Below are 15,856 nucleotides of genomic sequence, written 5' to 3'. Positions count from 1 at the left end.
ACACAAAATTCAGGCTGCTTTTATCTCAGTTGTTTGTCAGGCTGAAAACAGAAGAATGGAGCGGGACACAGCTACATAGTGCTTTGAAGAGAGATAAGAAAATACTGCAGATATATGTTCTCAGCTCAAATTTCATGAATTAAGGGGTTTACATCCACTTTAAGGTCTTTTGGCATTGATGATATTGTATGAACCCGGATAGAAATCTGGTTACAGGAGTGCCCCAGAGAGTAGCGATTAATGGCATATTTTCTGAATGGTCTGGAGTTGTGAGTGGTGTGTCCTAAGGCTCTGTCCTGGGACCAATTCTGTTTAACTTGTTCATAAATGATATAGAGATCAGAATACGTAGTTAGATCTCAATGTTTGCTGATGATACAAAGCTAGGCAATACCTTTACAACAGGATATGTCAACTTTGCAAGAAGACCTGGTTAAAATGAAGGGTAAGCAACTTTATGACAGATGAGGTTTAATATTGAAAAATGTAAAGTAATACACTTGGGAGCTAAAAATATGCATGCAAGTTACTCATTAGGGGCAGAACCTCCGGGGGGATGGAAAAGTGGGTCTTAGTAGATAACAGACTCAGCAATAACACGCAATGCCAAGCTGCAGCTAACGAGGCAAGCTGACTAGTAGCATGCATTAAAAAAAGAGTATATTCTCAAGAGATAAAACTGCATTTCCACCAATTTACAAAACTCTGGTTCGGCCATGTCTTGAGTATGTTGTCCAGATCTGGTTACCATTCTTCAGGAAGTAAGTAACTACAAAAAGTAAACGTACTTTCCCTGGAGAAGAGGCGCTTAAGAGGGGATTTAATCACGACATACAAATCTTTAAATAGCGACTCTAACATTGGGAGAGTCTAAGTTCTCTAAAGAAGACAAATGGCCACACAATGAAGTTTGTCAAAAAGACATGGGTTCTTTACTATAGAGTGGTATGGATGTGGAACTCCCTTCCACAGTTAGTGGTGTCAGTGAGGAGTCTAGAAAAATGTATAGGATAAGTTCACCTTTTAAAAAAATAATAATAAATGCATTTCATTTTGCAGGTAAAAAATGGACATTTGTTATTTTTTTACTAGGAGCCTGGAAAGCACAATCAGCAGACCACAAATGCCATGCAGGACTCCTGCGGACTTGTCAGTGTAAGCGATTTTGTTAGTATCTCGTACGGACAGGCATCCACACTGACAGTAAGAGACAATGAACTACCATAGCGCTCAACACTGCCTTGGTAGTTCATTGAACTACAAGTCGATAGCCGCAAAGGCTGATGGTATTTGTAGTTTTTCATTCAAGGAACTCTGTGAATGAATGACATGCCCGGGAAGGCAGAACCCCTATTTCTAAAATAGTAATAGCGTGCAAGGGAGAAGATGCAGCGGAGTGGGCAGTGGCTGCAGGAGTGGGAACATGTTACATGTTCCACCTTAAAAATGGATGAGGTGAACTTATCCTTTAAAAAATCTTTTAGATGTGTTTCTTAGTGAATACAGCGTACAGGGATATTGAAAATAGTAGACATAAACAAACACTAAGGTATAACTCGATGAACCAGTGTCTTTATTTAACCCGATCAACTATGTAACTATATGTGCATTTGACATATTCACTCATGTTATTGAGCTGAAAACCCTCCCTTGTGTAGACATCCAAAAGCCCTGAAAAGCATTCAGCAGTGGAACTGTTGCCTCCTCACCACCTATTTTAACCCTGTAAAGCCTGCACCAGAATGTTGTACCTTTGTGCAGGGGACACTCTTGCAGGGCAGTTGTGACGCGGCCCCATTCCAAACACAACAGAGGGTATCATTTTTGCCATGGCAGCTGCAGAATGTGAACACCCCATCCAGCTGTTGAATAGGATCTGAATTGGATGGTAGGTAAGTCCATTTACTTCAGCCTACCCATAGACCCACATGGAGCTTCCGATCAGATCTGCCTTGAAAATGGACAGGTGGTCCTGAGCTGAAATCCCATTTGAAAGGATAGATCTATACTCAGACAAAAAGGTTAAACGATGAACAGCAAACAAAAACAACAACAAAAGATATACAAGGGAAAAAAAGTGTTGGACCATTTGGTCTTTTTCTAACGTCACTGTTCTAGGATTCTATGTTCCTAAATCCTTTAATACATACTAGGCATCTAGTAAGGAACTATCCCATTTTGGAGAACTTAAGCCAGTCCTTTCATTCATTTGATATAACATTCATTTGTAGCACCCTGCCTTTCTAAAGCCCCATACACACTATCAGATTATCTGCTGACTTTTTCCTTCAGATTTACCAAAACCATATAATATGAGGACAAACCTTAGGAGTTTCAATGTGTATGCAATCAGGCAGGTCCTTCTACTACATGGTTTTGGTAAATCTGAAGGAAAAACTCAGCAGATAATCTGATAGTGTGTATGGGGCTTAAGGCACATTTTTTGATACAATCTTCAGGTTACCACTGGATTAGTAGAAACAAAATTGATACCAGCATTAGTAAATTGATTTTGAGAAGAGTATGCACCCTGACTGCCCTGAAGTTTTTTCTGTCCCAGACCATCCACTGTTTTAAAAGTCTTAATGGCCCTCTAAGAAGTTTTAATGTTGCTGCGACCTGCCTCTCCTTGTTAAATAATAAAGAGCGCAATCAATAACTCTGCAAGCCATTAATAAGCTGTGGTTTTCTCTGCTCCAAAACACAAATCCTCACTCTCTGCATTAATCGTCATGCCAGGCCGAATCACTTGGGCGTTGCTTGCCTTCGCTGCTGGAAAAATCATTGCATTAGGGTTCCAGATATAGAATGTAGGGATGAGCCAAACCCCCCCCCCCCCCCGGTTCGGTTTGCAGCAGAACATGCAAACAGGCAAAAATGTGTTTGAACACGCAAACACCATTAAAGTCTATGGGACACGAACATGAATAATCAAAAGTGCTAATTTTAAAGGCTTATATGCATGGTATTGTCATAAAAAGTATTTGGGGACCCTGGTTTTAAAAAATGATTTTTTTTGGGGAACAGTGATTTTAATAATGGTTAAAGTGAAACAATAAAAGTGAAATATTCCTTTAAATTTCATACCCGGGGGTGTCTATAGTACACCTGTAAAGTGACGCATGTTTCAATGACTTCTTTTATCTGTATTGCTGGGACAGACAATTCATTATAGCCGCGAGTAGTTTTAAATTACTTTTTTTCCTTTAGAAATGTCATTTTGTGCAGGGACTGTTCCAAACATGGGAAACGTGCCACTTTACAGGCATACTATAGACACCCCCCAGGTACGGAATTTAAAGGAATATTTCACTTTTATTGTTTCACTTTAAGCATTATTAAAATAACTGCTCCCGAAAAAGCAGCCATTTTCAAAACTTTTTTTTCCATTGATACATGTCCCACAAGGGCAGGACCCGGGTCCCCAAACACTTTTTATGACAATAACATGCATATAAGCCTTCAAAATGAGCACTTTTGATTTCTCCCATAGACTTTTAAAGGGTGTTCCGCGGCTTTCGAATTTTCCACGAACACCCCAAATTGTTTGCTATTCAGTGAACAGGCGAGCACCCCATGTTCAAGTCGTACTTACGTTCGGCTCGAACATCGGGCTCATCCCTAATAGAATGTACACATAAAGGCACGCAAACGTCAGTTGGGCTCCTGTGGCTGTTTATGGCAGGTGGGCATAGAGAAAACTTTTTTTTTTTACAGAGTCCAAATTAAAGGATATATTGTTTTATAGGATACATTACTGTAAAGCCGCGTACACACGGGCGGATTGTATGGCCTACTTAGTCCGTCATACAATCCGACGGACAGTCCGTCATACTTTCGAATGAACGGACTTGACCACACACGGATGCACAAACAGTCCGTCGAAAGCTTGCGCGATGACGTGTACAGCACGTACGACGGGACTAGAAATAGGAAGTCCAATACACAGCAATGCAACCTTTCGCCGTGTAAATCCTTTCTGAGCATGCGCCATTCTTAGTCCGTCGAACTAGCCTACTGACGAGCGGATTGTCCGCTGAAACCAAAGTATGACGGACAGTATTACGGAAATTCCGAAATACTTAGTACGCCAGACTGCACGCTGAAAAAGTCAGCTGAAGCCCACACACGAGCGGACTGTCCGCTGAAATGTGTTTCGACGGACTAAGTTGGCCATACAGTCCGCCCGTGTGTACGCAGCTTAAGGTTTGTTTAAAAACCTCTTAATCTACATTGGCACACAGGTCATCTATTACTAGCAGATTCCACTGTTGACGCAGTGATATCAGATTCCAACCTGTCTCCACAAAATGTTCCTACAGATCCCAATTACATGTTGGAGGTAACAGTTGGCACCAGGTACCTTACTCCCTGCTTTCTGGAACTGTTCTCTATGACATCCTATTTGGACAGAGGTCTGCAAACTGGTTCTTCAGCTTGCATCTCTGGACCTAGGATCAAACCCCCTTTGCTACCTACTTCATGTCAAAAAAAGTATATTAAGTGTTACAAATCCTCTCTGACAGTCCTCTTACTTTATGTGGCCCTGCCGGTATTCCAGATCTGTGGAAATAAACACCCCCAGCCACTATTCATTTATGATATACAACATTTAATTAAGTTTAAAGAATGAAAGAACTGACTGTGTCTTGTCATATCCAGGTAGAGCAATTCCGCGGCTCCGTTTCCATTGTTAAGCCCCATACACACTATCAGATTTTCTGCTGATTTTTGTCTTCAGATTTACCAAAACCATGTAGTGTGAGGGCCTGCCTGATTGCATACAAATTGAAACTCCTAAGGTTTGACCTCATATTATTTTATTTTGGTAAATCTGAAGGAAAAATTCTGCAGAAAATCTGAAAGTGTGTATGGAGCTTTAGCCTTTACTTGCTCTCCTTCTTACAAAATCATACTAACTAACCCCCATTATGCACAAAGGAGGGTAATTTTGAGACCCCATTTTGTAATAGGGAACCCTATCAACTGGATGCCCATGACCCTAGAGTAGTTTACTCTGACCCTAAATCCCCAGTCCAGTGGAAATTCAAGCTAAAACCTGTAAATTTTGTTTCTTTTTAGAAAACAGAGAATGTTGAAGGTGGTACCGTAGATTCTAAGCTACAGTACAGGTGAAGCCCCCAATAAATCAACACATAACATCCCGCCCCCATTATGTTTAGCTGGTTAGTGGACATGGAGGAGGAAGGAGAGAGTGGGCTGTTATTTACCACTGTGTAAACACTCTTGTGTGACTCCATAGTCCGATGCGCTGCTCAGATGTGATCAAAGAGGAAATGTTCAGCACAGAAACTCATTGAAAACTGAGAATGTGCAGAGCTGCCAACGGCTGCTCTGCATGATCCTCAGCAGAAGTGGGGACATGGGCAGGAGGGAGGAGCAGTGAGCAGCAGGATCAACCAGGTTTTTTTGCACAATACAGAAAACAAATACCACGAGTGAGTATGAACAGCATGTAATACACCATTTATTGATTTTTTTTATGATGCGGGTTTGATAAAATTGGAAAGACAATCTTCTGAATGGAATAGAGAGAGCAAAAAAAATAAAAATTCAACAAACTCAAGGTTACGTGTGCATAAGTCTGAATTTCAGCTCCTGTGTGTAAATGTCCTTCTCAGCATGTTATTGTTAAAGCGGAGTTTCACCCAAAAGTGGTGGAGACGGGAACGGGGACCTGTTTTTGACAGGTTCCCTTCCCCACTTCAGGAGACGGGCCGTGGCCCGATCTCCCAGAGATTCAGCCCCCCTCCTTCCCATCGCCAGACGAATTTGAAAGTTCAACGCGCATGCGTAGTAGGCAACCAGAAGTGAAGCTGAAAGTCTTCACTGCCTGGTTCCCTTACCAGAAATGGCAGGGGCAGCACCCGAGAGTTGATCCGAAGATCGGCTGGGGTGCCAACATCATGGGCTCACTGGACAGGTAAGTGCCCTGATATTAAAAGTATTACAAATACTGTAGCTGCTGACTTTTTTTCACCCAGCCTGGACTTCCTCTTTAAGCCAAAATGGGACAAAAATTAGGTGCAGTGGGACCTTTACTTCCTCGGCTACGCTACTACATAAGCTACGGCATCATGAAATGTATGCAGATCTTATGAATTGGTCTATCATTGCACAGCAAGGAGAATAGGAAAGAAGATATGAATTCTTTGTATTCGTTATGTCAGTGGTTTCTTATTTTAAAGTTAAACTCCTTCCAAAGGTTCCCATTAGGGAGATTCCCTCAAATTATTTGTGTGATCACCTGAACAGGAAGTAAGGGGAAATATTTCCTTTGTTGTTTTATACAAATTATTTCAGTTACACTGGAGTTTTTAATATTATGCTATAAAGAGATAAACTGGCTCCAGTTATATTTGCATTAAAATGATGCCTTAAAATAAAATCGGTAAACTCTGTATTGTTTGGTGCCTGTGATTTATTGTTGGATTGGCTGAAGGGATTAGTCCAAATATATACGATAAAGTAGAAAATCATTCCACCATTTAATGTGTGTATGATAGCTCAATGGGTGTGTACAGCAGCATTCTTCATCTCATGTATTCCCAATTACTGTCAGATGAGAGGGAATAATACAAATAGTGTATGCAATAGAATCTCGGACATAACAATGTGGGAAGAGACACGGTCATCCATATTCCATAGCTACCAAATTTATGGGAGGGACACCTTTCAATATAAAGTATGTAGTCTAGTACGCACCCCTGCCACGTCCCAAGTTGTGTGGTCCAGGAGGAATTAATACACCATAAATGATTGGAAAAAAAACATAAGTGCTTTTTTTGCCACTGCTTTGTCTCTATACTGGCTTCTTATAATGATAAATGCAATAGTTTGAAGTTTGAATGAAAGGAATAGTGTAGTATAGCACTTTTGGTAGCTATATACAGGGCTTTTTTCAGTGGGAACGCAGGGGAATGCAGTTCAGATACCTCCAGTACTGAATGTACTGAGTGTAGCACCCTGTAGTTAAGTAGTTGCTAGAGTAGGACAATTTAGGCAGGCTTAGCTGGTGGCTAGTCCTGTTTGTTTTCATTCTTGGATGGGAGTGGCTCAGGGCAGGGCTGGGTGACTCACAGATGGAAGCATTTTCACTTCCCTCTTCTTTCTAGAAGGTGCTAGAAAGAAAAGAGGAGAGGAGAGGTGGAGCTGCCTGGGGTATCTTTAGAAGCCTTGACCAATACCCAACTTGGATTGGCAGGGAACAGGCCTACTTGAAATACCCACGATCAGCCCAGCTGGGAAGGCGTTGTTGGGTGGTAGCTAGAGTGAAGGAGTGTGAAGGCTGTTGGGGCTCACGGGGAGCTCCCCAATCTGGGGGGGGGGGCCTTGGGCTGGGGCTCGGGTGCATCCAGGAGGAGAGAAGTGATCCTGGAAGAGAGGAACATGAGAGAGCAAGTGGAGGACAGTAGTATAGAACACTGCTAAGAGACTCCAGGGAGGACAACCGGTCGCAGACGGTAGGGCAGGTGAGTGGAGCACAGTCAGGAGGACTGGGGAGACACCTGAGAAAACTGGTATTTTCAGTTTTAGATGCGTGCTGAATCAGAAGAGGGGAGTGTGGGAAGGGCAGTGGAGGTCATTGTAGTCAGGCTGGCTATCAGGACCTGAAGAGCTGAGAAGAGGACAGCTAGCACCTGAACTATTTCAACACCACAGGGGCCCAGGGACTCGACCGGCAAAGAGTTAGTGTCAGGCCTAACCATGCGGTGCTAGCTAGTCAGCAGGAATAACAGTCAAGTGAAGTGTTGGCGGAGTAGGGAAAGAGGACTTAAAATGGAGTTCCAGTCATAATTTTTTTTTAGATTATTCAGCGGCATTAAATCTAAATAACAACATTTGGGGGAAAAAAATGTTTTACTCACCTTTTCAGGTCTGTTGCTAGGGGGTCCCTCGTAATCTGCCTCTTTCTTTCCAAGGCGCCTGACGTCATTTCCCTCATCGCTCGTGCTCGCTAGTGGTCCTGGGAGATGTCTGTCATCACAACGGGAGTGGCCACTTCCAACACCGCCGCCCATTGTAATGGCAACGTCAGAAGTGTACGGCGCTGCACCATACATACAGCGCATGTGCGAGAACTGGCGGTGCATGCTGGTCGCTCAGCTGCACCGTATCCCGGAAGATTCTGCTTGTGGGCTTCACATGCCCACAAGCAATATGGGAACTGCCTAGACAGCAGAGTATAAGGTATTTAGTCATCTATAATCTATAATCTTCAAAATAAGTGAGCACCATTAGTCAATGTAATGATCCTAAGAAATGCATTTAAAAAAAAAATTCGTTGGAGCTCCTCTTTAAGCAAGAGTTGTGCTGGAGAGAAGACTGGAGTGTATATAGTCCCAAGCAAGTTGCACTGAATCTTTCTGGGCATTCCATAATTTCCCATTTCCCATCCAAGTTCAATCCCCTCAATAAAAACAAAAAACAAAGCTTATGGACTGTTCTATGTCTCTGAGTTACTAAGAGATGGATGCCAGGCTGGGTAGGGTGACAGGTGAACCACTACATTTAGCAACCCCTATGGAGGCTTGGCTACATGTATGTAATGACCAGGGATGCTGGGGGATCTATTGATGCAGGCTGCTAGAGGGTCTATTGTTGCTGGAGGGGATGTATTTTTGCATGGTGGTCTATTGTTGCTGGGGAGGTCTATTGATGCTGGATGTTGGGGGATCTGTTGTTGCTGTTCAAGGTATATTGTTGCTGGAGTAGTATTTTTTTTGCAAGGGTCCATTGTTGGTAGGGAAAACTATTTTTGCTGGAGCAGGGGATCTATTTTACTGCTTTTCTTGTTATCATTAACAAATTCCTTCCAAATTACTCAGTGCCACTAAATGATACTTGGCACGGTATTCTCTAAAAGGGGTTGTACTGAGAATTCAAGAAACATGCATGGAGATGGGTGGGGGCGGAGACAAGAATTGACTCAGAAAGGGGGTTTCTACACCTATTCTGTGAGTGAAAAATTCCTGGATATATAGTTTATTTTCTATAGTGGTCTTTATATCAGACCAAAAAGAGGGACAACTGATGGGATAGGAGGGACACATGCTGTATATACATATATGCATGTCGATTTCATTTGTTACCTTCTTACAGTTATCAAAATTCATATTTCCTAGCAGCAGTGGTCCTTTAACCACCTCCCGCCCGCCGTATAGTAAAATAACGGCGAACAGAATCCCCTTTCGTTTTGGGCCGATATTATATGACGACGCCCAGTCTCACCGTGATCCTAGGACACGGTACGACAACGATCTCGGTAAAGAGCTCTTTATCCATGTGATCTGCTGTGTCCAGTCGCACCCGGTCACATGTAAACATGGAAGTGTCATTTATCGGCTCTCCTCGTCTCACACTGACAGAGTGTGAGGCCAGGAGAGCTCATCAGTGCCATCTCCGTACAAGGGAGGCTAAGAATTTTGTGTTTTTGCACACGCAATTTTACCATGATTTTGCCACAATTTGCATTTTTTTATGCGTTTCTTTTGGCCAATTTGTTGTTGGGCAGATTAAAAAAAGGCAGCAAAAATGTACTACATGCTACATTGCAGTATATGGAACCAAAAAAGCCAAATAAGCACAGTTTTGGGTTTAATACAGTCCCTGACCCTTTCCAAAAACGCAGCGGCTCAAAAAAGCACAGATGTGAATTTGTCCCATAGGAAGCGATGTTAAATGGACTGTAGTGCGTTTCTGCAAAAAGCACCAAAAAACACATAGGGGTGAAGCGAACCTTAGGTCAGGCTTGTCCTGGAGAGGAAGTCAACTCTATGAAATGATAAACAAAGAAAAGAGGGAAAAGTACCTCTAAGGCCGCGTACACACGGGCGGACTGTCTGGCCAACTAAGTCCGTCAGACAATCCGACAGACAGTCCGTTCTACTTTTGAATGAACGGACTTGACCACACACGATGAACAGACAGTCTGCTGAAAGCTTGCGTGATGACGTGTACAGCACGTACGACGGGACTAGAAATACGACGTCCAATACACTGCAATGCAACCTTCGGCCGTGTAAATCCTTTCTGAGCAAGCGCCATACTTAGTCCGTCCAACTTGCCTACTCACGAGCAGACTGTCTGCTGAAACCAAAGTTGGACGGACAATATTACGGAAATTCCGAAAGACTTAGGCCGCGTACACACGCGCGGACTGTTCGCCCAACCTTGTTCGGCAAACAGTTTGTCAAACAGTCCGCTCAAAATTTGCATGAGCGGACTTGCCCACACACGAGCGGACTGTTTGACGAACAAGGTTGGGCAAACAGTTCGCTCAACTTTTGAAATGAACGGACTCGCCCACGTAAGGAGGAGGCAAATCCGCCCATTTCGAGCGCGTGTACAGGTAGGCGGGGCCCGCGAAGGAGACGTCGCGGGCTCCGCCGCCTGGAATGGGCTTAAAGGGGAACCCCAACGCCGAAAAAAATCGGCGTGGGGGTTCCCCCCAAGTCCACACCAGACCCTTGTCCGAGCACGCTACCCGGCCGGCCAGGAAAGGGGGGCGAGCGAGCGCGCCCCCCCTCCTGAGCCGTACCAGGCCGCGTGCCCTCAACATGGGGGGGTGCCTTGGGGAAGGGGGGGGCCGCGCGGCCCCCCCACCCCAAAGCACCTTGTCCCCATGTTGATGAGGACAAGGGCCTCTTCCCGACAACCCTGGCCGTTGGTTGTCGGGGTCTGCGGGCGGGGGGCTTATCGGAATCCGGGAGCCCCCTTTAAGAAGGGGGCCCCCGGATACCGGCCCCCCACCCTATGTGAATGAGTATGGGGTACAATGTACCCCTACCCATTCACCTGTGAAATAAAGTACAAATAAAAACACAACACAGGGGGAAAAAATATTTTATTGCACAGCCGGGGGTCTTCCGTCTTCGGGGGTCTTCTCGCCGGACTCCTCCGCTATGTGTGTGTAGCTCTTTTGCCAGCGGAGGAGTCCGGCTTTCTTCCTCCCCGCCGCCGGCCTCTTCTCCCGACTTCGGGGGTCTTGTCCCCCTCTTCGGTTCTTCTGCCGGGCCACCGCGCCTGGTCCGGTGGCCCGGTCTTCTGTCGCCGTCTTCCGTTCTTCTGTCGCCGCCTTCGGTTCTTCTGCCGGGCCACCGCGCCTTCTTGTAGCTCTTTTACAGGCGGTGGCCCGGTCTTCTGTCGCCGTCGCCGCCTTCCGTTCGTGTTCTTCTTCTTGTTCTTCTTGTTCTTCTCCAGGCGATGTTGACACGTCGCTCCCTCCGGCCGGAATGCCAGAGCCGCCCTGCGCTGTGACTTATATAGTGACAATGGGGCGGGGTCACATGGTATATGTCACATGGGTTGATGTCACATGGTGACCCCGCCCCCTTACGATGTCATAGTCCCCATGTGACATCAACCCATGTGACCAACCCATGTGACATATACCATGTGACCCCGCCCCATTGTCACTATATAAGTGACCGCACAGCGCGTCCCCGGCATTCCGGCCGGAGAGCTCGTCGAGTCAACATCTCCAGGAGAAGAACAAGAAGAACAAGAAGAAGAACACGAACGGAAGGCGGCGACGGCGACAGAAGACCGGGCCACCGCCTGTAAAAGAGCTACAAGAAGGCGCGGTGGCCCGGCAGAAGAACCGAAGGCGGCGACAGAAGAACGGAAGACGGCGACAGAAGACCGGGCCACCGGACCAGGCGCGGTGGCCCGGCAGAAGAACCGAAGAGGGGGACAAGACCCCCGAAGTCGGGAGAAGAGGCCGGCGGCGGGGAGGAAGAAAGCCGGACTCCTCCGCTGGCAAAAGAGCTACACACACATAGCGGAGGAGTCCGGCGAGAAGACCCCCGAAGACGGAAGACCCCCGGCTGTGCAATAAAATATTTTTTCCCCCTGTGTTGTGTTTTTATTTGTACTTTATTTCACAGGTGAATGGGTAGGGGTACATTGTACCCCATACTCATTCACATAGGGTGGGGGGCCGGTATCCGGGGGCCCCCTTCTTAAAGGGGGCTCCCGGATTCCGATAAGCCCCCCGCCCGCAGACCCCGACAACCAACGGCCAGGGTTGTCGGGAAGAGGCCCTTGTCCTCATCAACATGGGGACAAGGTGCTTTGGGGTGGGGGGGCCGCGCGGCCCCCCCCTTCCCCAAGGCACCCCCCCATGTTGAGGGCACGCGGCCTGGTACGGCTCAGGAGGGGGGGCGCGCTCGCTCGCCCCCCTTTCCTGGCCGGCCGGGTAGCGTGCTCGGACAAGGGTCTGGTGTGGACTTGGGGGGAACCCCCACGCCGATTTTTTTCGGCGTTGGGGTTCCCCTTTAAGCCCATTCCAGGCGGCGGAGCCCGCGACGTCTCCTTCGCGGGCCCCGCCTACCTGTACACGCGCTCGAAATGGGCGGACTTTCCGAGCGGGAACAGTCCGCTCATTTCGAAAGTACAGCGGACAAGCCCACACACGGGCGGACTGTTCGCTCAAACACAGTTTCAGCGGACAGTTTTTCGGAATTTCCGAAAGACTTTGTCCGTCCAACTGTCCGCTGAAACTGTCCGCTGAAAGCCCACACACGAGCGGACTGTCCGCCCAAACACTGTTCAGCGGACAAGGTTGGGCGAACAGTCCGCCCGTGTGTACGCGGCCTCAGTCCGCCAGACTGTCCGCTGAAAAAGTCCGCTGAAGCCCACACATGAGCGGACTGTCCGCTGAAACACGTTTCAGCGGACCAAGTCCGTCAGACAGTCCGCCCGTGTGTACGCGGCCTAAGGCCGATCATACATGGGTCGAATTTCGAAAGAATTTTCTTTCGAAAATCTTATCTAAGAATTTTTTTCTCCTATTTCGCACCATTAGTGGGCTGCAGCAACAGTCGATTTTCGTGCGGCCATCGAATTTGAGTAATCGGACATGTTGGAAATTTTTTGAAAAACTAAAGATTTTCTAATCAGTGATGGGAGAATCGTGCAAGAAATGTAGTCGAAAAGGGAATGCATATGTGCAAGAAAAGAAAATTCCCGGAAAGAAAAGAAGATTCCCAGCCACGAAAATTGCAGCATGTAGCAGCGTGAAATTAAATTGAAGGCTTGGTTGGTCGAATTTCGAAATCAATGGTGGCACCATCAGATCACAAAACGCACACATTTTCTGATATTCAAAAGAAAATTCTTTCGAACTACGGCCATGTATGGCCAGCCTAAGTGTAGTAAGATAAAACACATTTATCACTTGAGAAAGGAGCGTGCATGTCCGGACGTGGCATTGCATATGCTCCAAAACCTGTGTACACTCTCCCCGCTGGTGACATTATCACGTTGACGCTGTGCTCCACGGACATCTCTGGCACCCGCAATCCGGAAACGAGTGGCCGGCGTTCTCCTCCCTCAGTGCGGCTGACTGTTAGCTCTCTCATAGATATTCTGCTGATATTCAGCTAATGACCACCCAATCGATGAGCCTGTTTTATTTTAGCCCATGTGAGTCTAAGACTGAATAAATGCGTTTTATCCTATTACGCTTAGGGTCCCGTCACCATCAGCATACCTGCCCTGAGAAATGAAATGGAGCCATCGCTGTAGACAGAGAGTGGCTTCAACGGTTGCAGGAGATCAGCATCACTGAGATGCAACAAAGGGTTTAAAAAGTATTTTTTTATAGAAATAGAAATCCATTGCAATTGTTTATGATACACAGTACTTTTGTAAACCACATGCTATCAGATCGGTTTTATATCTGCTATAATAAGCTTTAACCCCTGGAGCATGGCTTCACTCCTGGCTGGCAGAACCTTCACCAGCAGCTGCATCCTTACACATTCTGCTTTGCATCCATATTGATGTACAGATTATGTTTGCAGAAAATAGAACAGACATAACTCTACTATATTGTTCAGGTGCAAGTACTGGGGTATATATATATATATACATACATCTTCCTCCAAAATCCGGAGAAAATTTAGGCAGTTATGAACGTTCAGCCGCGTGCTACAGATGAAATTGCGCTGGCTTTTCCAAGTTTTGTATGTTCAGGGAAATCGAAGCGCAGAAAAACAAAATTCATCTTTCTGTAATCCTATCACACAATGCCTAAAGCTCAGCTGTCTTTTTATCATAGAATCCTAAGGCTTTATATATAGAATACCTATTACTACTTTTATTTAAATGATGAGTCACAGAATTGCGCATTCTGTACTGGGAATAAGGTATTTCTTGCAGAGAGATGTTAGAATGACCTTTAAGTGGGTTATAAGAAGGAAAGAATGAAAAAGAGCAATTATAGAATGTTTATTTATAATGCCGTAGGCACTGCTGTAGGTTTTTCTTTTTTTTAAATAGAAGTACCTGCTAAATACACAACATGTAATCATGCCAGTGATGGGAGACTTTGGCAGAACTTTAAAGCCAGCTGTAAAATTTGGGCAAACTCATTTCAAAAGCAGTGGTATGGGCTGCACTACAGTCATACCACTCCTTAGAAAAAAGCACTCTGCATTTACTTTACCCCATTTACATAGGTGCTGAAATCTGTAATCCGTTAATGGCCCGTGTATTTATGTTGCTTGAGCTGCCAGGTGCTGCAAGTAGGCAGCCCAAGTTACCATGTACCACAACTGGCGAGTGCATAGGCGTGCACATGGGCCAGGTGTTCCTGGGCACACCCTAATCACCAGGTTTGCCAACTACCTGGAGGGTTGGCTGCAGTTGTCTAAGCCGAGTGTCTGAGACACTGTCTCTCTGATTGCCCAGAGCCAGCACATTCCTCCCCCCCAACTGCATGGACAGGAGAGTAGAGAGGGCTTGATCTGCTCTTCCTCCTCCCGCCTCTACCCCTCTGTGTCTGCCCAAATTTTTAAGCCCAGTAGCCAGCAGAAATACATCACAGATGAAAGGTGCCGATGCATGAGCCTCCGTCCTTGTGTGATCACTCACCATCCACGGCCTGTGGCTGAAGTCCCCGCCCCCTCCATTCTGAGTGAGTGAGTACACTAAGGTAAAGGGGATTCAGATGCAAGGGAAGCTCTGCAGACTCTGAGGTAAGGGGGGTTTTGGGAACCCTGATTTAAAGAGGAATGCCAGGAACTCTGATGTAAGTGGGGGCTTTGGTGAGCAGAAACTCCCTTACATCAGTCCACAGCATTCTCCCTTAAGAAAAAAAAAGCTAAAGTGCTCAGGTTTGGCTTGAAGAAAAGGTGGCAACCCTATGTAGACCAAATCTTTTTATATTTGAAGCAATGAAGATTTCTGCATAACAGTTTGTTTGTTTTATGTAAAAGGACAACCAACCAGTTGACCAACCAACCAAAATCTGGCACATTTTCTGAAAACTTATTTTAGAGTCGGATGGAAAATGTTTCTTGGCAGGAAATTTCTAGGTGTTATCAGTGTTTTAAAATTCAACATCACTTGAATGCATGACCAGAACGGCACGTTTGTAATCCATAGAAATTAGCAATACCTCTGCTACATATTTCAGCAATCTTGATTCGCTTTAATGTAACACAATCTCACCAGACTGGCTCCTAACTGACACATTTTGCCCTGATATGGCTTAGTTGTAGAGGCCTCTAACTAGCGTACTCCCCAGGGCCCTATATTGTCTCTTAGCAGCGCAAAAGTCCCCAGATGGTTTTTGCATTTGCTTTTTGAATATAGAACTCTCCCTTAATATTCTAGCTGGTATTTGAGTATTAAGTTAATGTTATTTTTAAGCAAGGAAAAAATAGTGGCTTTTGTACGCAGCATTATGCAGCATTCCACTGAAATTCACTACAGAGACAGCCTCAGAATGAACAAGTTACATATAATCAGATCCTTGTGAAGATCATTTCTTTCCTCTCTTTTTCTCCATAAACTGCTCTTAAGGCTGGGTTCATATTTACAGTTT

At 45.6% G+C, this 15,856-nt stretch overlaps 1 protein-coding gene across 1 annotated transcript in view; it reads left to right on the top strand.

Moving 5' to 3' along the window:
* The window catches only part of LARGE1 (LARGE xylosyl- and glucuronyltransferase 1), a 665,684-nt gene that overhangs the window by 317,204 nt on the left and 332,624 nt on the right, over nt 1–15,856 (top strand). The gene's annotated exons all lie outside the window — the stretch shown is intronic.

The sequence above is a fragment of the Lithobates pipiens genome, unplaced genomic scaffold (assembly GCF_037356315.1).
Source record: "Lithobates pipiens isolate NorthernLeopardFrog02 unplaced genomic scaffold, aLitPip1_a1.2 Scaffold_8, whole genome shotgun sequence".
Taxonomy (NCBI): Eukaryota; Metazoa; Chordata; class Amphibia; order Anura; family Ranidae; genus Lithobates; species Lithobates pipiens.
Note: the sequence above shows the minus strand (reverse complement) of the source record. Positions and strands in the feature narration are given on the sequence as shown.